Below are 27,531 nucleotides of genomic sequence, written 5' to 3' on the forward strand. Positions count from 1 at the left end.
AATATTCAAAATTGACACTGATGGCAATTTTCAAACTAATTACATTTGTATTTTCATTAACAGATTACTACATTTATCCTCATGATTGAATTATGGGATACAGAGGTCTCTGACATGGTATTACTAATAAAATGAAAACACAGGATGTAATAGTTTAAGAAATGAACCTTGGTCTTTTTAAATTGTTAATCTCCATCATTGCTCATCTATAAAAACAGTGAGCAGCAGCCTTTTGTTTCTTATTTGAATTTTCATATCCTTTGATTTCCCCATCTAGGGAGTCCCAGTTTTCCAAAATGAATTTGGAAAGCTACAAACTGGATTCACAGTAGCATCTGCCTCTGTCCCTTGTTTCTTGCCTCATCTTAACCTGTCCCTAGTCTTGTTTGTATTCATGAGTCTATGATTAAATGGGAGCAGTTAATATTACATATGCTGCAGACAGAAATCCTTGAGTAATATGACCTTAATCAAAACAAAATAAGAACAAAAACAAAAAAGATTTCACAACAATTACATGGCATGGCCAAATCAGCTCATCTTCCAATTTTATTTTAATACAGAAAAAGTCCTGTGTATCCAAAGAATTGATGTTTACTTTAAAATATTTCTTTTGGAAAGAGGCTATGAATTTAAAAGAAAGCAGTGGGGGGGGATAAGCAGGAGAAATCAGAGGGGGACAGGGAAAAAGGGAAATGATATAATTACATTATAATCTCAAAAAATTATAAAAAAAATGCTGCTCTTAAACACCTTATCAGGAAGCCACAGGATCAAAAGACCCAATGTAATACAGGCTAAAAAATACCAACCATTATTTCTAAGAAAGGAAAGATGAAAAGTAGAGCATGAAGTGTAAAGGAATTCAACACATGCCATTTTAAGATAACTACAGAAAATGACTTTCTAGAATCAAAAAAGAGACTACAGCTAACAGAATAGGTGGCAATAAGCATTTGTTCATTTGGAAAATGATCTAGATTATTCACTGTATTTTGTATCATCTCTATGACATCTTTGAAGCTCAACAAATTTTGGTTCAAATTCCAGCTCTGAAAGTTGCTTTATGACCTTGGACAAATCACTTGAATATCTCTGCCTCTGTTTACCTATCTACCTAAGAGCAATTTTTAAAAAATCTACTTTTGCAAATTCTGTGAGTTTAAAATTAAGTGAGGTATATTGGAGAAGTTAGGCCACTGGTAGGTAGGCACATGCTTATGTTCATATTCTAAGTCTTGTAAGTGGCTTATAAGAAGGCGTCAGCATTCTCAGTCTAGAGAGCATTAAGGGGCTGGTGCTATAGGATTGTCACCATGACAACTTGATTGTTGCTAATTAATTGCTAAATTCTCTTTTTCCCCATTTTTAATTTAAATTAGAAACGAGATTGTTTTACATGTCAATCACATTTCCCTCTCCCTCCCCTCCTCCCAGGCCCCCCACTAATTCCCTATCCTATCCCCTTTCTGCTCCCCAGGGAGGGCGAGGCCTTCCATGGGGATCTTAAGAGTCTGCTAAATTCTCTTAAGGGACTAAGTTCATAAAGATTTTCAGGTTGTTGTTCCATCTGCTGGCTCTCTCTCACTGAAGGTTTACACAGGAGTCTAGAGATGGGACTTGAAAGGGTATGACAACAGAGGATAAGGGGAGTGAGTGATGAGCTAGATGGGGGAAGGGTGATCAAAGTGCTTCATTATGATTCCATCTCTTCACTGATTACATTGGGAACAGCGTCAGAAGAATGCAGATATAGAAAGGCCCATCATCAGCTGAGAGTACCTAATGGCAAATGGAATTTAAAGGGAAGAGTACTTAGTTCTGTGGGTCCTAAATAGACATTTGTTCACTGTTTATTGATGTGTTGTAATTACTATTTTCTATAGAAGAGGGAGCTGTAATCAGGAGGATGCTTGTTATGATATCTATGCGTGTGTGCATGAATGTGTATCTGTATACATAGATGTGTATATAAAAGTACATATATATTTGTGTACATGTGTATATGTATATGTTATAGACTTATAGCCAAAAATATGCATATAGGAATATTCCTATAACAAACCAAGAATCATGTAGAAATTCCTTCTTCTCTGATCCACATTCTTCTAAGGATATGAATGGTCTCTTGAGATGGTATCTGGGATCATTCTGGTTGTAGCTTCTACCATTGTCAATATTCAATATGTGCTTTCCCTTCCTCTGGCTAACTTCCCAAGTCCAGATCACCACCACAGCGTTCTCCATGATTTCACTTCCTTTCCTTCAATCTAGGATCAAAATTTGAAGCAAATCCTCCTTGTCTGCCTACTTTCTAGATTCTGCCTCAACTTGCTTGTTCTTCCTTTGCTGTGCCCTTCTCAACCTAGTGTCTACTTTACGGTAATACTCTACAAGGATGGTTTATAGGAGGATTTGGAGGGAGGAAAGTGAAGGGGAAAGTGATGTGATTATATTAGAATGTCAAAAATTAATGGAAATCATTTTTATAGGTTCTGCTTTAAAATTTACAGATATTATGGCCATGTCCTTTCCTTCTGAAATTTCTACATGTATCTGCAACTCCTCCATTACTGTAAGACGTCCACTTCCATCCTGCAGAAATCTTAGCCATGCAACAGAGACCATTTTAGACTTTAAATGGATTCTACTAAATCTCCTCCTTATTACACTTACTCTAAATTTAATAGCTGTCTCATCTGGGGGCCTGTGATTTCTTCTAGCCAAAGAGGAGAATGTAAAAATACAGATGTACAAATTAGAGTGAAGTAGGGCAATTTCAGAACTAATAATTCGTCTAAAAATGGTAAATATGTATCAGGAAGAACATTCACTTCTTAATTGTGTCAATTAAAGAATAAATGTTGGGTGTTTAGAACTGTCATACATTTCTAAGCTCTCTAGTAATTATAACAGCTTCTGACATTGAAGAGTTAAACAATTGCAAAGTGGTGATCTCATTTGTTGGTAAAGTATCCTATAAAACAGTAAGAAGCACGATACACTTACAGTCAAGATATGTTAGTTCCATGTCCAAATTCTAATTCTGGTAAATTATGTGATTTTGGACAATTCACTTTTTCACTCTTCAGCTAATAGCCTAAAGCCTGGAAAATATTTCTAGTGTTTCGCATCTCATTCAACAATAAAAGGCAATAGGGGACACATAATAAAATGATTTATTTTGTTAACAAATGATATCATGAAATAAAAAATATGACTACTGTTATTTTGTAAAAGAAATAGCATTGTGACATTCTAAAGTTATGAAGGACATACAATGAGAATAAATGACAGTCTCTTCAAATCATAGGCCAGAAACTGTACTGTACTGACATTAAACATATGTGTATTCATCTGCATCCAAATGTACACTATTTCACTATTTATTTTTTCATATTTTTCCAAAGAGTGATTGTACTTTTATGTGGGGCTTGTATCATGTGACTCTTATTTCTAATTGAGGGAAGATAGGCATGAGGAGCTTATGTCATTGTCATTATTGAAGTTAGGAGAAAAATACTGTGATAGGAAGCAGTGATGTGGGGCAAACAGTTTTATTTTGTCTTGCTCAGGGCAGAGAACAAGGTAGAAAAAATTGGATGTTTGTTAAAACACTCCTAGAGAACAAAAGCAACCAGCTCAGGACACAGTTGGAGAGGGTGGCTGAAAGAGGAGCATGAATACTTCTTACCTTATGTTAACAAGAAAGGCAGAGTGCTCATATGTACAAGCAGCAGGTTAGATGATGAGGTGTTTGGAGATGTCTGACTGTCCGTTTTTCTTTAGAAAATAGGAAACAAGGAAGATCATCCATGTGAGAATGTGGTACAGCTTTGGAAGGAAGAGTAGAAAGGAAGCTAGGAAATATTTGTTTTGTCTTGAATTGCAGGAAAATGTAATGTGGATTTGCTATGGGTAGACAGTAGAATTATGTGGCAGTGTTGAGAGGAGAAAAAGAAAGCAGCAGTATAAAACACAAGTGACACTGTATATGGACCGCGTGCTAGGTGTAAGGAGAGAAAGGAAGAAAACAATGGGCCAAGGATTACTGACAATGTTGAATGAGGTGGCACTGACTTCTCACCACTACATTCTATCTACCACTTATTTAATTAATGACAGTCCACAGATCTGTTATCATCTATAAAATCCTTTATTCTCGATTCATGAGATAAGCAGAGAGCCCAAGAGTTACTTTGGTAATGTTTCACAAGTCCAGATGAAATGAAAACCAGAGCCCAATATGTCCCCAAGGGTTGGGGATATATGGGCCCAAATAGTCTCAACTTTGTATCTAAGGGAGTAAAGAGGAATCCATTTGTCCACATCTTCTTCCTAGAAAGTACACCTATGCATCTTCAAGAGGAGCCAATGGATTGTTTAAAATGAGCCCTTCAATCACTCTGGTATTCTGTATGTCAGCCAAACTTTAATTATCTTTTTCATATAATCATATATACTTCCCTTCCCTTCCTTTCTGGAAGAATTCAGGCATTATGCTGGCCTGACCCTGTCACCTGGCAGAGTGCACTCAAGCGGTACTTTTCCTGTCTCCCTCTTCTCTCCTCTGTCTCTGTGTGTCTTTACCTCTTTTCTCTTTCCTCCCCCATCCCTCCCTTTCTAATAAAATTTCTCACTTAAGCTCTGTCTGCCTGGTGAGTTTGTCCCCTGCCTCGGTCTCCCTCCCCTGCCATGGAATCCGCCATGGCATCCATGAAAGGTTCCTTGAAGCTCGTCATAACACTTTCCCCACTTCAAGTCCTACTATGTGCCTCTCTTTGCTCTTTGCAAAGTTCATGGCCTCCTCTTTCATTAGTTGTTGTTACATTACATATATGTCTACGTATATAGATGTATATTCCTAAACATGATCTTCTCAGTTGGTATAATAGTACTTGTATTGTGTTTTTAGGGCTGACCGTTTGATATTGGAAAACAAACTGGTGTGTTCTTCCCCAGGGAAGACTATTTCAACAATAATTTTATACATTTAATATATGATAGTCAATATAAGCATATTATACCATGATTACCTTTTATGATATGTCTTGGATTGATCAAGTCTTCAAAGCAGTTACAGTTCTAAACATACTAAGATTTTTGATTTGTTTAAAAAAATGTGAAGTCAGCATTAAGGTGTCTTTTGGGAAATTTCCAAAGACACTGCTACAGACACTTAGTGAGGTATTGAATTAACTGCTATAATCACAATTAAAAAGGAATTTAAAAATTTATATCTTTAGCCCCATTCTTTGAAAATCATTTAGAAAATAAACCTCTTTCCTTATCTCTCTAGTGGTCCCTCGCCCTAAAGAAATCACTGTGCTCTTCTATTAAATGCCAATTTTAGAATAAAGGAGTCCAATTTTAGTTTGATTTTCTTAGTGTAACTTCCCCGAAAAACATGTAAGCAGAAATGATTTTAGAAATTGTACCCACACATGCTCTCAATAAAAATGTGACAACAGAATGCACTTGATAGAAAGTGGCGCCACTTTCAAAGTAACCTCTAACAAACTTGGTACCTTATTGACTCTCGAAACCCTGCACTTATGATTGTCTTAATTGTAGTGGATGACATTGCAATTCCACAGAAACAGTTACAATTGCTCTTCTCTGACAATGATGATCCTAAAGAACAAGCCATGTGCATAGGAAAATGAAACCTAGCCAGCTCCCCTATTATTTATAACTCTAATTAAAACACTTTTATCTATTAATGCCAAGTGACACTGCTAAATATATTCAGGGAAGTTCACATTTTTTCTGTGCTTCTGAAATCTCTTAGATCTGTGCCTACTTACATGTGCTTTAACTGCTCACTAAAATGAACTGATAGCTAAGAATAACTTACTTCCATTAGATTTATAAATCTCATTAATTAATTCTACATCTCCAATGGTGTAAAAACCAAACTAAAATGCAAGATCTAATTAAAGAGAAGTAAAAAAAAAATGTTAAGGAACAACACTGAGATTGAAATACAGAAGTAACTGTTTAGCCTCAAATTAATGAGCCACTATGCTAAGCAACCATGTCCATTAATCCCTAATGAGGATTTTAAACACATTAAAACTTCCTAACACAAAATGTTTGCCTTCCTTTTATCCAATAACAAATAAGCCAATAATTTTCTGGCTCTAAATGATACTATTAACTGTCAAGGCATGTTTTATTTGACAAACCCTCCATTCAAATACTATAAAACCAATTAATTTGCCTGCTGTGAAATGTGTTTCTTGATGGCTTCTATGTGAGGTGTTTTTTTCTTTTCTTTTCAAAGCAATGTAAATAGAAGGTCAATGTAGGTGCTTGATTTTGTTTAAAAAACTATGCCACTGTAGCTCTAGCTTGTCAAATCTGTTTGCAATTCAAACGAATTGAAAACCAATCTCCATTCCCAGACCATCAATCACAGATTGGTCTCCTGATAAGTAAACTGCCACAAAGTAATAGTTTGATTACCATGAAGACAGTCTCGTGTTTGAGAAGGGAGAGTAAGCTAAATTACTATTCTGTTCAATTATACATTATGCTTTGCAACACTGACCCTGACCCTTCTTTCTTGGTTACTTTACATGCAACCTCTCTAAACATATCTATCTACATGCTGATCTAAGGCACCACTTTCTAAATTTGGAGTCCATTCATGATGTTTTGATTTTGTTTGTTAATTACTATACCAAAGAATGGTATGTGTATCATTGTTCTTTGTTCACATTCTCACCATCGCCTTTTGTCTCCTTCTCTGAATCCACTGGTCCCCTTTTCCCCCACAAATATTCCTCCTTCTGCTTTCATGTTTTACACACACACACACACACACACACACACACACACACACACACGCATGCACGCCACAGGCACACATACTTCTAGAAATGAGAGAAAATATAGATCTCTCTTTCTTCCATTACTAGCCCCCCCACGCCCTTTCCTCCATTCTCTTCCCCTTAGGCTTCTTCCTTCCACCAATCAACATAGGCCCCTTTCTAAACCTATAATATATATAGCATGTATAGATAAAAATGAAATATTAATCTGTGTCTCACTTTTTTTCACTTAACACAATGATCATCCATTTATGTGCCAATTGTCAGGTCTTAAAGAAACCTAGGACAAATGATTAACTGAGGTGCCTATTAACATATAAAAGCAAGGCTCTCTCAGCAACAGAACAGAAAGTACTTGCTACAGAGTTCTGGACCTTCTAAGCAGTTCTCATCCACCATGCCCCTAAACCTACCCAGTCCTTGAGCTTTATTTCCCAAGCCCCAACGTCTCCTTCCCAGATCTTTTGGCTATGCGTGTTCTTGGTTCCTCTCTTGGTTTTCTTGGTCTTCATTCTTCGGCTCCACTATTGGATCTCTCTGGTCTGCCTGCCTCACTCTCTCTTCTCTCAATCCCCCTCTCCTATCATGGCTAGGTCTATTCTGCTGGTCATGTTCTGTCTGGAATTTTCCAGATGCCTTTGGGTGTTCTCTCCATCCCATCCACAATAAAAACCTCCTCAGCCATACCTAGGAGCAGTCATTATTTCATCCTTTAAAAATGAACTAATAACTCCACTATTCATATATACTTAAGTTTTCTTTACAAAATTTTTTTGAAAAAGTTTTTCGAGACCAGGTTTATCTGTGTATCCATGGCTGACCTGGAACTAGCTCTGCAGACCAGGATGGCTTAGAACTCACAAAATTCCTCTTGCCTCTGCCTCCCGAGTGCTGGAATTAACCGCAGTGACTACCACCACCAGGCATCCTTTGTTTTCATTATCTATTGTTTGTTGATGGGCACAAGAGCAGGCCTCCAAGAGACAACAGAACAACAGAACAAAACAAGATGCAATAAGACATCTATTCTTAACAGGAAACGTTTCTTTTCCTATGTTGTCATTATTAGTAAGACTCTCTTGTTTTACTCTTTTGTTTGTGGAAGTCCATGAAGTATCTTTAGCAATATTGGCTTGCTTCTTGTGATTTGCTTTAGCTTTTTGCTTCTCTTGAATAACTTTACTTTTTCTATGAATTTTCAAAGATAAACTTTTTTGGCAACAGTATTATTGGCTAGCAGTTATTTATATTTAGGACTTGAAATATATCATTCCATGGTTTCTTGGTTTTTGGAGTTTCTACTGACATAGTATCAAACTACCCTCTAAATTAGTGTCTCTATCTTCATAGATTAACACAGCTCTCAGACCTTATCAGAAAAGTTTCTTTGTGCAATGGATGCAGCTAATGAAGAGATTCACAACTGATCAAAGTGCAAAGAATAAGTGTTTGTGGGGTAACCAGCCACAAATGGGATATCAATATCATCTTCCTCCCCCAGTAACTCAGAGACCATGGAATGAGTATCTGAAGAAAATGCATGAAGATTCCTAAATTTTCCACTGTAATCAGGGATATATGGTTGATTGTATACAAAGAGTACTAGGCATCAAATGTCCTTTCATTCTTTTCACCTGCCATGCCAGACAGATTTTTCTACTATTCGAATCAACACAAAACCTCAATGCATGAATCAATTTCACTAGGCAGGCACTGAAATTATAATTCAAAATTCAACTTAGCTTTATATACTTTGCTCCAATATTTTTGGCAGCTCACGGCAGGAAGTGGAAACCTGGTTTGTAGTGAAAATCACATGCACTGTTTCCTAAATATAGGGAGTGAAAATCCCTCCTTGTCATGGTGATCAGCTGATATTTACATTCAACTAATTTCCTTTTAGTGATTACAACTTAAATTTTGGAAATCTTTCTTCATCTAAGAATTTTAACCTATTGCTGGACCCCATTAGAAACAAACATAAAGGGACATTAATATATTTGAAGACAGAAATTCCCTTCACAACTTCCATTTATTCCCATTGTTGGAAAAAGCAAAATGAAATGTGGTAGAAGACATTTACCTGGACTCTGTAATGTCTTCTAACTCAAGATTAATAAAGCCATCACCTATAGATGCTATCAAGCATTATTTGAAGACCTTTAGAATTATATTTAAAGTTATATCTAAAAAGATTATCATAAAGATGGGGAGCTTTAAAAACTTAAAATAATAGGCCAATGTAAATGGTATAACGAGTAATACTTAAAATTCCTTTAGTCTGAGCTCTGTGCTGATTACAAAGATTAAATAAAATAATGATGATCATGCTAATTAGAAATTATGTATCCTGGTATATGTACATGTATATATGTGTGTATGTGTGTGTGTATCTCAGATATGTTTTGCTAACTTCTAAATGATTTGCATTTTTTAGATCTGTGCTCAAAAAGTATGCGCTTTTCCCAATATGGTGTAGTTCTAGAGTACCATCGGTTATTTAACAATTTAGTTTTCCATTAACAGAATTAAGAATCTCAGTTTCTCTTCTCTATAATAATAGTCAAATAAAAAATATACCTTTTAAATCTTTGATATGATGACATTAAACCTTTATTATAAAACTCTTAAGAACAACACCCCCATTACATATGAAAGGGAATAAGGTCATTTATATGAGTATGTTTTTAAATATGTCAATTTCTGTTAAGATGAACCTCCATTTTTGAGAGTTTATAGTTTTTAGTAGTTTAATAATGCTTCTTTATCCTTATTTTCCTGCCAATTTCAGTATATTTCTTATAACAATCTTCTGAAGAGAGAAGCACCATAGAAGGAGAAAAATATCAGGACTTTAAATGGTTATATTATTTGCTGCCTGTTTTATAGCTAATCATTGATGAACACTAGCCTTTGAGTTTTAATCTACTCAGACCTGTCTCTATGTAATGCTGTTAAATATTTCACTATGGATTTATCCATGAAACTCCCATTAGAGTCAATAAAATTCAGAATTGATGTTCAAGAACAAGTTAAATCCCCCAACCTAATACAAGATGTTTTTCACCTCTATAAAGTAAATAACATCCCACTGTTCATGATATTTTTACAAATTATCAAAATGAGTGGTAAAATGTTAATGCTCTAAAATGAGACTTGCAAACTGGAACATTGGAAAACTGAGAATTTAACAAGAGTATTTAAAGGGACCACTGCCTATATAATCCTGATACAGAATACACCTTGAAGACTGCCCAGTATTATCACTAACAAACCTAAGTTCTGAGAACTCAGGTACAGCACTGATTTCCTTATCTTTGTACTGCGGTCATTAACTCTTTCATTACCTTTGTTTTTTCCAACTACAGTAAATCCCTTTTGGTGCACTGACAATGCCAATTTGCCCCCCCCAAAAAAATCACTGCCATTTTCCCCAAGCCCATACTCATAAGAGTTGTTAATCTGTGGTGAAATGGGTTTATATGATGCCAAAATAGGGTCAAAAGGTTCCTACTCATATAACATAGTACACAATATACTTTTCATGGCATCCCTAAAGAAATGAGAAACAGTCAAATGAAGGTGACAAGGGCAATTTTTCCATCATAAATTCTGGTTGCTTACAGTAAAACATATGAATGCCCCTAAGATTACCCTTTCATTTGACCTAAACCATTAAAGTTCTGACTGACATCTGCTAAATCTGATGGAACAGAGGCAGGAGAAGGGCTAGGTCATCAATGAAATAACTCTAACAATTAAGGTATCATCTTTTTCATGCAACATTACTAGCGAACATTACTAGTTCATTTGCATAGGCTATTCTTGAATTGCTTTTCTAGTTAAATGAATATATTCAGCTCATAGACCCTTGTTAGAAAAAGGACCCTAGGAGTTATACATTCCAGTACTTTACTGTCTGGGCCAATTTAAAAATAAGGACATTAGCAGGGCAGAGAGATGAAATTATTTGTCCAAAGTCACAAAACCATGTGACTGGAAGACCTAATACTAATTTCAATCCATCTGATTGAAAACCTCAAAATTTTATCATTATATATACAGGCACTGTTTATATGACTCATATGATAGGAGATTCACTGCTTCATGATGCTGTTACTTCATGTTCAGTTCCTTTCAATTTGATTAATTAAATCAAGAAGCTCCACTTGGAGTTGTTTTGACTAGAATATTTGGTCTGTCAATACAAACTGTCTGTATTCTATTGGAAACAGAAGAGTTGTACAATATATGAAAATTTGTCTTCAAAATTTAAACATTTGTGATGACTTATTGATTATAATACTATGATGAAAAGGTTCCTTTGAAAGCAGTATGAAGGCATGAAGAGATGTTACATGAAAGATGGGTTAGAGAGATGTTTGAGCAGCTAAGAGTGCTTGCTGCTCCTGCAGAAGACCTACCTCCTTTGGTTTCTAGCACTCAAATCAGGAAGTTCACAACCACCTCTAACTCCAGATAAAGATAAAGATAAAGATAAAGATAAAGATAAAGATAAAGATAAAGATAAAGATAAAGATAAAGATAAAGAGGATCTTTCTTTTGTTCTCTTTGGGCACCCACACCCTAGTATACATACCCAACTACCTATATTCACATAATTACAAATGAAAGAAAAACCTTAAAATAAGTTATATAAAACAAAAGAGTTTTTGTGGTGCTTGAACTTCTGATACTTGGTAATCTATGACCTGCCATTCCTCAACCATTTTAACAAAGACATGACCACCAGGCTGTTAGCACATATCTTTGTCAGAACTAGAGGTTAGCCATAGAGTCTTTCAATATGTATTACAGTGAGGTAAACTGGTGATTAGGAGGTTATAGTCTTTGTCTTGGACTCCATAGTTTATGTGGAGTCTGAACAACCAAGGTAAATAAAGCAATAAGATGAGGTCATATAATGTTAATGAATTAGATGTATGAAGAAATTAGATGAATAAGTCTACTTTGTAGCTTGTGAAACAAGTCCAACAAAAATAGTATTTGTTTATTTCTGCAATTTGCATTTGAACAGCTGCAAATTTCTCATTTATTTTATTTTATTTTTATTTATATTAGAAACAAGATTGTTTTACATGTCAATCCCAGTTTCCTCTCCCTCCCCTCCTCCTCTGCCCCCACTAACACCTACCTATCCCATACCCTTTCTGCTCCCCAGGGAGAGTGAGACCTTCAGTGGGGGTTCTTCAGTGTCTGTCACAACCTTTGGGATAGGGCCTAGGGCCTCTCCTGTGTGTCTAGGCTGAGGGAGTATCCCTCTATGTGAAATGGGCTCCCAAAGTCCATTTTTTATGCTAGGGATAAGTACTGATCTACTACAAGATGCCCCGTATATTTCTGAGGCCTCCTCACTGACAACCACATTTATGGAGTCTGGATAAGTTCCATGCTGGTTTCCCAGTGAACAGTGTGGGGGCCCAGGGCTCCCTCTTGTTCAGGTCAGCTGTTTCTGTGGGTTTCACTAGCATGGTCTTGACCCCTTTGCTCATCACTCCTCCTTCTCTGCAACTGGATTCATGTTCAGTTCAGTTTTTAGCTGTGGGTATCTGATTCTGCTTCCATCAGATGCTGGATGAAGGCTCTAGGATGGTATAAAAGTTAGTCATCAATCTCATTATCAGGGGAGCTCATTTAAGTTAGCCTCTTCTTTGTTGCTTAGATTGTTAGCTGGGGTCATACTTATAGATCTCCAGACATTTCCCCAGTGCCTGATTTCTCTTTAAAGCTATAATGGCTCCCTCTATTATGGTATCTCTTATTTTGCTCTCCTCTATTCTTCCCCCTACACAACCTTCCTGCTCCGTTATGTCCTCCTGACTCTTCTTCTCCCCTTCTCATTCTTCTAGTTCCGTCTCCCCTCCCCCCATGCTCCCAATTTGCTCAGGAGATCTTGTCCCTTTCCCCTTCTCTGGGGGACCATGTTTGTCACTTTTCGAGTCCTCCTTGTTGCCTAGCTTCTCTGGTGGTAATTATAGGCTGGTAATCCTTTGCTCTACAGGTAAAAAACCATATATGAGTGGGGGAATACCATGTTTGTCTTTTTGTGACTGGATTACCTCACTCAGAATGGTTTCTTCTAGTTCCATCCATTTGGCAGAAAATTTCAAGATTCCATTATTTTTTTCTGCTGAGTAATACTCCATTGTGTAAATGTACCACATTTTCTCTATCCATTCTTCAGTTGAGGAGTATCTAAGTTGCTTCCAGGTTCTCTATATTACAAATAATGCTCTTATGAACATAGTTGAACAGATGTCCTTGTTGTATGAAAGTGCTTCTTTTGGGTATATGCCTAAGAGTGGGATTGCTGTATCTTGTGGTAGGCTGATTCCCACTTTCCTGAGGAATCGCCATACTGATTTCCAAAGTGGCTGTACAAGTTTGCACTCCCATCAGCAGTGGAGGAGTGTTCCCCTTTCTCTGCATCCTCTCCAGCATAAGTTATCATTGTGTTTTTGATTTTAGTCATTCTGACTGGAGTATGATCATATCTCAGACTTGTTTTGATTTTCATTTCCCCGATGGCTAAGGAGGTTGAACACTTTCTAGAAATTAAAGAACATACCAGAAAATGGAAAGATCTCCCATGGTCTTGGACAGGTAGGTTCAACATAGTAAAAAATGGCAATCTTGCCAAAAACAATCTACATATTCATTGCAATCCCTATCAAAATACCGGCACAATTCTTCACAGACCTTGAAAGAACACTACTCAACTTTATATGGAAAAACAAAAGACCCAGTATAGCCAAAACAACCCTGTACAATAAAGGAACTTCTGGAGGCATCACCATCCTTGACTTCAAGCTTTATTACAGAGCTATAGTCCTGAAAACAGCTTGGTACTGGAACAAAAATAGACAGATAGACCAATGGAATGGAATTGAAAACCCTGATACTGAGCCACATACCTACAAACACCTGATTTTTGGTGAAGAAGCTAAAGATATATAAGGAAATAAAGAAAGCATCTTCAACAGATGGTACTGGCATAACTGGTTGCTGACATGTAAAAGACTCTAGATAGATCCATATCTATCTCCATGCACAAAACTTAAGTCAAAATGAATCAAAGACCTCAACATAAATCCAGACATACTGAACCTCTTAGAAGAGCAAGTTGGAAGTACCCTTGAACAAATTGGTACAGGAGACAGCTTCCTGAACATTACACCTGTAGCACAGACACTGAGATCAACAATTAATTAATGGGACCTCCTGAAATGGAGAAGCTTCTGTAAGGCAAAGCACACAGTCAAAAAGACAAAATGGCAGTCCACAGACTGGGAAAAGATATTCACCAACCCCACACTGGACAGAGAGCTGATCTCCAAAATTTACAAAGAACTCAAGAAGCTAATTTCGACAATACCTAATAATTCAATTAAAAATTGGAGTATAGAACTAAATAGAAAATTCTCAACAGAGGAATCTAAAATGGCTGAAAGACACGTAAAAAATTTTTCATTTCTATAGAGGATCTTTTGGTGTCTATTTTCAAATAATGTCTATGAGCTGAATTTTTTTAACTTCTTTTTTTTTTTTCTTGGCTACTCAATTCACAAATGAAGCCTCAGTATCCATCCTATAAACAAGACAGCCACTGTATTATTTTCAACACAAAAAGTAGCAGTTTAAGGAAAGAGGATTTAATTTACCTTACAGTTTGAATGGATACAAGGCATCATGCCAAGGAAGGCATGCAGGCAAGGGCTAGAGAAGCTGTTGTCACACTGCAGTCACAGTCAGGAAGCAGAACAAGAACAAGGTATCGAGCATAGCTATAAAACTGCAAGGCCCACCCCAGTGACATATTTTCTCCTGCAAGAATCCAGTTTCTTAAGGTTCCACAACCTTCTAAAACTGTACTACCATCTGTTGACCAAGTGTTCACGATCAAAACACAACAGCCACACTAGAGCAAAATGATCCCTCCCTTTAAATGAGAGCACCTACTTAGAGAGTATCATACATTCTGAGAGCCAAATCATGACTAATTTTGATTTCTAGATATTGTCCATTTGAGGTTGTGAGTATTTAGTTGTAGCTTTCCTAAAGTCACATATAGTTCTATATAGAATCCTTCCCAACGATGGAATTCACAGCAGAAGAAAATCACCATACTCTAAGTTGAAGGTAAGGAGAAATGAAGCATATATAAAAACCCCTTTCCTTACATATTTTCTATTAAAACACTAACATAAATGTCCATTGTATAGAAATATAAATGTCCATTATATAGAAGTATTTCCTGAGTACACATGATATTCCAAGTATGTTCTTCATCTTACTTACTTTGACAATTTGGTACTATGACCATTAAAATATTTCCAATGCCATTTAAGTTCACGATAATAAATCTAAATTATAAAAAAAAGCATCTTCATAATTTTAAGTCCTTAAAAATCTGGTAACCACTTGTAAACATAAAAGATGTGCTCTATTATTATTTTCATTTTGTACATTCATTGTTTTAGCAATATAAGACAGCAATGAGTATGGCAATGGAAAACAGTTGAATGAGCCTAATTTGTTCATTGTTCTGATGAACTTGAAATGACTTATATATAATTTTTCAATATAAAAAAGATACCATGATCATTCTCTTGCTTTTGTAACAACTATGACCAAATACAATCTATTAAAACAAAGGTTTACATAAAGTATAATATCAAGCTCAATGAAATATTTCATAAAATATCAACAAAAACCCAATTAAAGCCAGATGTTGGTGGTGCACACCTTTAATCCCTGCACTCAGGAGGCAGAGGACAGCCTGGTCTACAGAGCAAGTGCCAGGATAGGCTCAAAAGCTACACAGAGATACCCTGTCTCGAAACAAACAAACAAACAAAACCACAATTAAAACAGTCATGGAATGATTTTGTGTAATTTTCTTATTTATGTGAGAAGTGAAATCAAACTAGGAGTCAAGTTTTGTTGAGGCTATTGAATAAAGTCAAGTAACTCAAGAGTAAATGTTTAAAATTTTGCTCATCTTTATTTTGTAAATTTATTATTTTCTTATTTATTATGTATGTGCATGTATATGTGATGGGTTTGAAGGCTATGAGGGTCAGAAAACAACTTATTGATTCTTTACTGTCATACTGTGATTGAACTTGTTGAACTTCCAGTTGTGATACTGAGTGCCTTTATCACCTGAGCCATCTTGCTGGCCTGAATGTTTAAAAATATAGTTGGCCTGCTCTGTATTTCTATATTTGAAATTGGAGTGTTTGTATCAGCAAATGTGATGTACACATATGCATATGCAAAGAATAAATAAAAATTGATGCATAATTTTCAATCTTGTGGTAAACAGGGTCATTTTTGAAACTTCTCTCTCATTTATTTTCAAGATACAAATTTTATTGAAGTTTACTAACTGGTAAGGAAACAGGAGATGAACAAGGTCAACTTTCTGTTTCATCTGAACTAAACAGAGTGGTAGCAGGCTACATAGTAGTAATGTTTACCGATTCCAAAGTTTTCATTTTCCACAAGTTCTACCTAGTGGGTTCACTAGTGATTAGTTGGTTCCATTGATTTCAAATTGAAGAAAATTCTGTCTTCCTGACATTGGCTTTGAAATGTATTTTGTGATTTAGTCTTGTTAACATGTTCCTTCAATTTGAAGCCAATGTAATCCTTTGACAGCCCATGCTATTGTTTACAACATTCAATACATCAATAAATTTACATGTCAGAGACCTTGTTTGAAAAATGAATATTTTCCATAGCAGGCCTTGTTAGTATTCAGCATCTGTGCTGGCCTGTCCTTGAGGTTCTGACAGGGTATGTCCTCAGCTGCAGCCACTAAGAGCACCACCTCTGCACATTTGCTTTGTGCCCCTTTAAAAGGTGGGTCTTGCCCACCTCGCATCCCTTTTCCTCTCTTTCCCTCATTCTCTCTCTTCTGTCACTTTTGTCCCAAGGGACCGGTCTCTGACCCCCTCTTTGCCTCCTTCTCGGCCCCTTCTTTCTCCTCTTCAAATAAACCTCCTATGTGAGCCTTGTTGCACGGCATGACTTTTTATCATGGAGTTTTTAAATAAACTACAAGAGGCCTAATGAAAAGATCACATTATACCATTCATAAAACAAATGAGGACACGGGAGAGATGGGTTGGTAATTTTGAGCACTGGCTGCTCTTTCAAAGGACACGGGTTTGTCTCTCAGCACCCATATTGTGGCTCACAAACTGTCTGTAACTCCAAATCCAGGGTACCTAACATACTCTTCTGTTAGGGCACCAGGAATGCATGTGGTGCACAGACATACAAGCAAGAAAAACATCCATATTTGTCAAATTAACAAAAATGAAGTTGGAAACCCCTGTTTCTATACTCTTGTCTGTAGGTATTTTTCAGGCCCATTTTTGGCACTAGAAATTCAACCCAGGACACTAGTAAGACTTTTTCTAGTCTCTTGGGCTCTTCATCTATGAAATGGAGGGTTGGAAGAATAATACTGATACCCGAGACTCCCCCAAAATGTAAAAGTATAGCTGATGGTTTCATAAATTGATTATACTGACAAAGATGGTTGAATATGATTTGATAATATTCTATGACCAGTGTTCCTAGATGTGAGCATCTGCTACCTTTCCATTCAGAATACTTCATAAGGATTTGATTGTCAGGTGCTCTCCATTTTATCAACTCATCTTTTAAGACAGGTATTTTGCTATGTATTGCAAGCTAGCCTCAAATTTAACATCCACTTGCCTCAGTCTCTCATATACTGAGATTAACAGGTGTCGCCACCAAGACTGGCTTCTAAGTCAACTTTGGATTGTGTAAAAATTCACTATTTGGGTTCACCTCTCTATTCTGGGGTTCATATTTCATGAAAATTCATTTATCTTTCTCTGTGACACTGATGAATCATTGCTGCTTTCTGTGTTATAGATTTTCACCATGAGACAAATGGGCCAGATTCACTGTACAATCTATTATGGCTTCAATGTTATGTTTATGTATAACTAATATTCTCAAGGTTCCAAGGAGATATCTGGCAAAATAATCATCTTTTGTAATAAAAGCTGTTTTTATTTATTTGGGGTATAGCAATACCACTGGAATGTGGGTATGATCAGCTAGGCATAAAGTAAATAGAGAAACTTAGTGTCTCTACCCTTTGACTGTATCACATTCCTTCTAATTTACCAGGGTCTGCATAAGACTGCAAAAGACAGCATTCTTAATTTGTAGAGATAAGGCATGGACACACATTTCATAAAGTTGACAGACCACATCTATGTAGATGTAACATGTTCTTAATATACAACCTAAAGTAACTTAAAACAAATAGCAATCATTTAAAGAGAAGACAGAAAAATAATGTTCTTCAACAGTTCTGGTGGGAAATATACCACCACAGTTACTAAATTCATAAGGAAAGTAATGCATTGCAGGAATAACATTCCTCACTATTGAAAATATTTAAGTGGGTGTCACAAGTTAGTTCATCTTCTTTTTAACTCAGTTATTTAAATGGCCACAAATATATAGCAAGCATACATATACAAAACAAGCAACTAATGTTCATAAATTGTCTTTATGCATAAAATTAAAGCCAGAGTAAACATAACAGTTAAAGACCAGTAACTAAGCTAAATAAGGTTTTTCTTTGAATGAACCTTTTAATAAGTGTGATGTGTTCTCTAAGAAACCCTCTACGTACTACCAAAATGGCATTGGCCTGCAGAATGCAGGAATTGCTGGGAGTTCCTGAGAGCAATGCAGCAGCTGAAACAAAGAGGGCCTCATTACAATGCAAAGCACAGCATCCTTCAGCTGTGATGAGAAACGTGACTGCCTGACAAACTCTTCCTGGGGAAATGTCAAAATATGACCTCTCAAGCAAAAAGGAGAGCATGCTGAGAACAGGACGAAGACAGGAGGAAGGTGGGTCAACCTTGCACATAGGCCTCCACAGGTAAATGCTGACCTGCAGTCATTTCAGTTTTGTATTAACAGGGATCCACACAGATACAGTTCTTGATATGTGGCTCTGTGAAACTGTGGAAAATAAAAAGTTAATAAAAGCAAAATGTTCATGCTTCATTTTTATTGTATTGAGTTATTTGGTATGCATTTTTACTTAATACCCTGTACTGTTTCACAGTATGAAACCAATTCCACCCTGTGGATAATTGTGAAAAACTAAGTTTCTAAAGTTCACACTTCTGCAAGTGATCTATTTGTCCATTAGCTTTTTGGCCAAATACACAGAAGCTGTGGCTAGTAGGGATACTGATTGTTTTGAAAAAGTAATTTAAAAACTTGGATAACTTCACACCAGCACAACCATTCCATTCATATCTTAGTTAACCAGATATAAAGTCATAAATTGAAATTAAAATGAGGCTACCTTATCAATGGAGTTAACTTCCTTCTGCCTAACATTTGTAAGACATTTAACTTTCAATAATTTCTAAACTCATTTTTCATCCATTATTCAGCAAAAAGTTTGATTCATAACCACCTTTACTTAGCATCTATTATGTGAAATATATATATATATATATATATATATATATATATAATATATATATCTAGCATTTATAATGTGCATGATAGCAGGGATCTGAAGATCAGAAGTCTTACATTTTGGTGTGAAAATGGACTTAGATGGTCTATTGGAAGAGAAATCAGAAAAAAAATGCAGTTTTGTTGGCCTCTGAATAAAGTCCATAATTTTGAAAACTATAGTACATGCACTGCTGCAGATAATGCTGTAAGGGATTAAAGGATATGTACAATACAACCACATTGTTAATAGCCATTGTTAAGTATTATTTGTCTCTTTCCCAATTTCATATATTGGAGTCCTCATCCAATTACCTGTATATCAGAATGTTTTCATTTGGCAATATGGTCTTTACAGAAGTAATTATGTTAAAATGAGAACACTAGGCTGAGCTAATCCAATATGACTAGAGTCTTTAGAACAGGATAACTTACACAAAGATATGTGCAGAAGTAAGATGATATGAAGACAGTGCAAAGTTTAAGATGGCCATCTAAACACCAAGCAGAGATATAGATCAGATCATTATTACATAGGCTCTAACATACAACCAATCCTGATAGCACCTTGATATTGGAATTCTAGTCACCATACTGTTGTTTAAAGTACCCGTTTATTGTCTATTTCAATATACATAGGTATCCAAAAATCTGAAGATCAGTGCTAAAGTTATTACTCACATGTTTTTGTGTAGAGGAATGATTGGAATCTAAGTGTCTCCTCATAACTGTTGGCAGACTAACATTGATACTGTAGTCCTACACTAATAACATTGTGTAGCCTATTGTAGAGGCTGAAATAAATATATGAATCCAGGTTCTACAAAAGCAAGCTAGTTAAAATTGAAAAAGGAAGGTATGAACAATATTCAACACAGGGCTCAGAATTAAATACTAAAAGTGTACAAGGGGACAAAAGCACTCTGGCATTTATCTCTCACAGTTATAGGAGTGGAGCAAGAATAATAGAAATTACAGCATAACAAAAATACTGATAATGAAAGTGGGTGTGCTAGCACATGCCCATAATCCCAGCAAGCAGGAGGTTGAAGGAGGATCACGAGCTGAAAGGCAGTCCAGACTATGCAGTGAGATGTTATCTCAGCAAATATAATGAAGAAAAATAATCATGCTGCAAATTACAGTTGCATTTACTAAGTATGTAATATGAGTAGGAGATTTTGTTAAGTGTCCTATAAAATGAGTTCTAGCATTAACCCTGTGTTCTACTAGGCACCGAGCTAGGCTCTATGCTTGTGTGAAAATGGGCCAATTCCGTTTATGGTGCAGCAAAGATGCTGAGCATATTGTTACTAAGAGACAGCAAATTGGAGAGGATAACCCTGACCTGAGTGCTTCCTCTTCAAGACGTTCCCTAGTACTGTTCACAGCCTAATTTTTTTGTGTGTTAATTATATTTTCTCAATTGGCTTCTAAGTCAGGCTGCTTAGTTTTCTATAGATGATAACAAGGGTGATATATAAATATCTTATAGCAGTAAGGGTATGTAAAGGTTCTTATGAGAAAGCCAGTGAGAACTCCTTAGAACCAGGTTAAACAAACACAAAGTCTTAACATTAAACACATACTGTTGATATTGATGATGCAAGGTATAATGTGCATGTGCAACTTGGGAGTCCCATGTTCTATATTCAATAAGGTCTGTGGTTAAAGTCCATAGCTGAACATCCCCTACCATTCCTCACATATCTTTTGTTCTTTATTGTCTTTTTCCTCCATCCAAATAAACAAACACATGCTTGGCTACAAATACTCATTTTAAATTTCTAATTGCATTATGAGAAATGGTCATGATAATAACAATAACTTACAGTGGTTTGATCATATCTCTTTTCTTCTATTTTTTATTTGAATTGGAAACAAGATTGTTTTACATGTCAAGCCCAGTTCCCTCTCCTTCCCCTCCTCTGCTGCCCACCCCCAAATAACACCCTACCTATTCCATACCCTTTCTGCTCCCCAGGGGGTTGAGGCCTTCTATAGGGGGTCATCAGAATCTATCTTATCCTTTGGGATAGGGCCTAGGCCCTCCCCCATGTGTCTAGGCTCAGGGAGTATCCCTCTATGTGGAATGGGCTCCCAAAGTCCACACCTATGCTAGGGATAAGTACTGATCTACTACAAGAGGCCCCATAGATTTCTGAGGTCTCCTCACTGACACCTACTTTCATTGGGACTGGATCAGTCTGTGCTGCTTTCCCAGCTATCAGTCTGGGGACCAAGATCTCCCCCTTGTTCAGGTCAGCTGTTTCTGTGGGTTTCACCAGCCTGGTCTGGACCCCTTTGCTCATCACTCCTCCCTCTTTGCAACTGGATTCCAGTTCAGTTCAGTGTGTAGCTGTTGGTGTGTGCTTCTGCTTCCACCAGCTGCTGGATGAAGGCTATAGGATGGTTGATCATATCTTTCTAAGCCTTAAAGCAGAATTTATCAGCTCAGAGTTCTTCATGTAAATGTGACTTCAATATATTTTCAATGTGATTTCTATTAATTTCATTCAGTGATATGCCTTAAATGGGAGTCCCTTCGTGTAATATTGTTTTGTACACTCAAATCACTTCAGAGAGGTGGCACTTTGAAATGCACTTTAGTCATGGTAGCAAAACCTTTTAATCTCAGCACTTGTGAGGCAGAAGCATGTGGATTCCTATGAGTTTAAGACCAGCTAATTTACATAGTAAGTTCTAGGCCAGCCAGGGATACAGAGTGAGATCCTGTCTCAAAACAAGCAAAACAAACAAACAAACATAAAAGGAATATTTTGTTAGGTAGTAACACCTTGGCTGTTTGTGAAAAGACTATGATATGGTCTGGAATGCATGAATGATCTTCAGGGAATCCAAAATAATATCTGCAATGTTGTATGTATTATCTACATGAATTTCTTGGTAAGCATCTATTTCATCAAAATATCAAACATCTTGGGATATATCAGATCTTATAGACTCCTGGTGTATGGGGACAACTGGGCAGGATATTGAAATAGAGTCAGTATCTTTTAATGAATGTCTATGGAACTGCTTGCTGACCCACAGAAGGAAAGACAACTTTAACTTTTATTACACTTGTAGCTAAGAACATTTTCCCAGTGCTTTGTGCCTAACAACAGGCTGACAAGCAGCTGAAGTGAATGAAGAAGTGAGGGGAAAACATGAATTTGGCCCCAGTTCCTTATTTTGTTTCAGCAACATAAAACATCAAAATGTTCTAGAAGGCACCTAATCTGCATCTTGTCTTTGAAACAGAATACCTATCAGGAACTAAGACAGGATTAAAATCCCTGACCAAAAGCTAATCTCTGTAGGCAAGGGAACCATCGGCAAAGGATGAATAGACCCAGCCCCATAACTAATCTTTGCATGATCCTGTGTGACTCTGTGTATGAATGAATGCAAGCACCCAGGATCTGTACCCTATGCCTTATTCTTTCTGGAAGGGATGAGTGGGCACAGAATATGCAAAAGGAAAAGCAGCTGAATTCAATCAAAGACTTGATTGTTCCCCAAATGTATATGGAGCTCCCAAGGGAAACCCTAGGCCAGATGGACCTCTACTAACAGCCTGTGGCTTTGTGTGTATCACCCACTTATATCTTTCTCTGAAAGAGGCAGCCCCTGCATGGAGACAGTAGGCCGATCAGGAGCTGCTTCTGCATATGTAATTAGTCACGGTGCACCTGTACCTAACTGCATTAACAATTAACACAATTACACACACAATTGTGGAATTGCCCCCACTATTTGAATAATTAGTGAGCTAACAACATGATTTGCAGGTGCAATTGAGCAATTATGTACAGTTCCAAAGTGGAATGTGCATATTCAGAGGCTTGGATGAGGCCCATTACTAAATCTTGTTCCAAATGGTCAAATTAATTTTATTATTAGAAGGAACAGTACTCAGGAAGAAGTATCTAATCCTGATGCACTATAGCATCAGGTACTAAGAAGTAGTTCATTTCATCACATTACTCAACTCTAGGGTTGCATCAACCCAGGCAGACCCTCTACTTTGCCATCCTGCCTGCATCTGTGGTGTCCTTCCTAATATGTTCTTCCCATTATTCACACTCACTCCTTATAGCTCTTCCTAACTAAGCTACTCTGTCCCCCATTCAGAGACCCAACAGTTCAGTGTAAGGAACCTGCTTACAAAGTTCAGGTGCCTGCTTAAAAAGAAAAAAAAAAGAGTGAACCCAGAAAGGCAGGGGCAGTGACTGGGCACCACTCACATATCTGCCTAAGTGTAGATGGCAAAGAAAGGAATTATAGCACTGTTGGCTACTGACAGCAATGGCTAGAAAAGCTTCTTCTCTAGCATTAGAGAACTTTCTATTTTTTTTTCTTTTTTGGATTTTCGAGACAGGGTTTCTCTGTGTAGCTTTGGAGCCTATCCTGGCACTTGCTCTGGAGACCAGGCTGGCCTGGAACTCACAGAGATCCACCTGCCTCTGCCTCCCTCGTGCTGGGATTAAAGGCATGTGCCACCAACGCCTGGCAGAGAACTTTCATCAATCTATTCTGCATTCTTTTCACCTACTGGCCATTAAATCTCCTCTGGCACTGTTCACTCTGATCTCACAGTTCTCTGAAAGAGAAGCATGCAGTCACAAGTAAGTCTGCTTACAGTGCCACAAGACATTCCCAGACTACAGCTTTCTGAAAGAAACTTGAGGAAAATCTACCAATGGCTCTAGCTATAACCATTGGAGAATCTACCAAGGACCAAGACAATTATTAAGGGAAGAAAACATTAAAAATATTACATCCTAGATGGTAGTTACTTCCTAGAATGAACTCCACTCTGGGTAAATATGATGTGTATATTGAGTGTGAGAGTTCAGGAAAATGAGCGCTATGACCCTGTAATAAGAGCAGTAGGGTCTTTGCCAATATGCAGACTGAACCCACTTTTCAGCTACTAGGTACTACTGATAGGGTTTGAGCAATGTTTCTTTGTTGCTGAGTTGGTGTTACTTTATAGCACAGATAGAAAAACGATGACTCCATCTGTTACCTAACAAACAAAATCCAAATAGGAAGACATGAAAACCAAAATAGAAAATGTTAGTGTTTTTTTTTCACCATGGATTTAGTCCCTAACATAGAAAATCAGAAACCAGAAGTGAAGGCTGAACTGGAACTGCTTATTCAGATTCTAGTATGTTTATAATCATCCACCTTGTTTTCTTATGTTGCCTTTTGCATAATTTTATATAACAGGAAAGTGAATGATGGTAGAATGTGAGCTCTGCACACAATTCTGTCAAGAAGCCATCTAACTGGGATTTTAGAAAAGCACATTTTCAGCCACTTCAGTGCCACATTTTACAGTTCAGCTGCATGAAAAATTACCTAACTTGTTGAAATAGATTTCTTGACCCACGTATAGCTACATTAAATGGTGTAATTCAATGCAATCTAACTAAATTAACACCAATTAGATAGGCTAAATTAAAGGGCATGTTACTAATAAATTTTATGCTAAACATATTACTGATAATAAGACTAAAATATATAATGAAATAAAATTATCTCCAGCATAATTTATTGCTAGCAATATCTAAAAACCTTTAAAATGAAATATATAAAGTAAAATTTCCATTATCTTGTAAAGAAATCTGAATACACAAATTTGTTTTTCACTTGTTAGTGTGATTTCTTAATGGAAATTTCAAACAAATCTCCTCTCTAGGGAACCTAGTATTCCAATTTCTAAAAGGCAAAGGGAACAGCCAGTGATTTCCCAATTTACTCCTGATTCAAGATAACATGCATTTAATACAGATTTAGAAATAGTGCAGACCTAGATGGTACTTATATTCCGGGCATTCTCAGTTGTGCCATCCATTAATTAGCTAAACCTTTACAGGAGAACAAAAATGACCATCAAAAGGTATGAGCATGTCAAATCCCTAGAATTCAAATAAAAGTATGAGGCAAAGCATGATTATTTACTTTGTGTGACAAAAAAGATGTGATCTGATTGAAGATCTTGAAAAGACATATTTCTGGTATATTTGAGTGGAACTTAAATTTAAATAAATTACTTGGATCCTAATGGGACAGAGGGAGAGGGAGTCTTGAGACACATGCACATACAAAAGCAGAGGCGCAGATGCCAGCTATTCATGTGAAGATGAAGTGAAAGAGTGGAGTGATGAGTCCATAAACCAAAGATGCATACTGTATAGAACTTACAAATACAAATTGCAAGAAATTTTGAACCATGAGAAACTGATTATTTCTCCTGGTTATCTAGTCATCCTTTCTAAGAAATATTTCCATTGATATTAAATCCTTCTGATTCTACAAGGAGGGGTAACTAATGCTGCATAGCTTTTTACTAAGGGAAATCCATTTGCATGAATAATGATTCAAAATAAGAATGTGTTGATTGAGCATAATTACAATGAATCAAGCAAAAGAGCTGAGCTACACCATAAATAAAAATTTCTCTGCAGCTTTCAGTCCAATAAAGTTCAGCTCACTCTTTGGACCACTCTAATTGCTCCAAGAGTTCATTCCATGATAAAATAGCCACTGACTTTTGTTCTTTCTGCTATTCAGTTGAAGAACAAGCAACAGCATTGGGCAATAGCAATATTTTATAGCCAGTAGACTGCTTAGTTACTTAGGAACTGCAGTCTGTTTATGACAGCCTTGGCAGGGTAGAACACATCTTTAAGCTCAGCTTTCAGGAGGCCAAGGCAGGAGGATTTCTGAGTTCAAGGTCATATTGGTTTATATAGTAAGTTATAGGCCCTGTCTCAACACACACACACACACACACACATACACACACACACACAGACACACACACACACACACACACACACACACACACATTTCAACATGTTTAAAATATAAATAATATGGAGGAAAAGATTCTGGAATAATTATACATATTTTTAAAGCATTAACCATCAGTATTGCAACAACAGTAGCCGAGTAATTGTGAAACATGGATAAACGCTGATATAATTAGGAAGAACTGTATGGCACAAAGTCAGCAAAGCAGGAAGGAAGGTCTACTTGTTAAAATGCTTGAAACACATAAAAAGTGGACAGATCACTGGGTTGCTAAATTCAAGTCTTTTCTGAGTCTTCTTTTCTTCTATGCAGGTCTGTGCTTACAGAAGGAGTAAGCTGATGGAAGCAGAAGCAGAAGCCTACAGCCAGACACTGAGCTGAACTCCTGGAATCCAGTTTCAGAAAGGGAGGAGTGATGAGCAGAAGGGTCAAGACTAGGCTGGAGAATCCCCCATAAATAGCTGACCTGAACCATGGGCAACTCATGGACCCCAGACTGAGAGCTGGGAAACCAGCATAGGACTGTTCCAGACCCCCTGAATGAGGAGGTCAGTTTGGAGGTCTGGGTAATCTATGGGGCCTCTGGTAGTGGAACAGTATTTTTCCCTAGTACATGAATAGACTTTGGGAGCCCATTCCACATAGAGGGATAGTCTCTCAGCCTAGACACATAAGGGAGGGTCTAGGTCCTGCTCCAAGTGATGTGACAGACTCTGAAGATCCCCCATGGACGGCCTCACAATCCCTGGGGAGCAGAAAGGGGTTGGGGTTGGGGGTTGGTGGTGGGCTGGAGAGGAGGGGAGGGAGAGGGAACTGGCATTGGCATGTAAAACAAACTTTTTCTAATTTAAATATAAATCATCATAAAAATGAGATAAATTCTTTAGTTGTGGATGCTAACTGCAGGTAAAGTTCTTGATAATGCGTATTCCTTAATGTGATTTCATGATGTTATTATTATTTTAATTTTCTTTGGCTCATTTGATAGATTTTTGAGGAAAAGTTATAACATTAATAATGTGAAGTGAGTTGAAAATGACAGGATATAGGAGCTGGAGAAATGGCTCAGTGATTAAGAATGACTGAAGGACCTGAGTCTGGTTCCCACCACCCACATAGGGGAGCTCAATGCACACTGCATTCACAGGTACATGCCCCACAGACACATAGAATACATACAATTAAAACAGCAAAAAGAAACCTATAAAATATGAATGGATATATGTGCCATTTCTGGCAAATGTCTTTGTTATAACTAGAGATGAATAACTCTTCACACACAAAGTCAGAAACGGAGTAGTTC

General features: G+C 36.9%; 1 protein-coding gene across 3 annotated transcripts in view; it reads right to left on the reverse strand.

Annotated features, from left to right (window-relative positions):
* The window catches only part of Aff2 (AF4/FMR2 family member 2), a 482,974-nt gene that overhangs the window by 192,084 nt on the left and 263,359 nt on the right, over positions 1 to 27,531 (reverse strand). The gene's annotated exons all lie outside the window — the stretch shown is intronic.

Source organism: Cricetulus griseus, chromosome X, assembly GCF_003668045.3.
Source record: "Cricetulus griseus strain 17A/GY chromosome X, alternate assembly CriGri-PICRH-1.0, whole genome shotgun sequence".
Taxonomy (NCBI): Eukaryota; Metazoa; Chordata; class Mammalia; order Rodentia; family Cricetidae; genus Cricetulus; species Cricetulus griseus.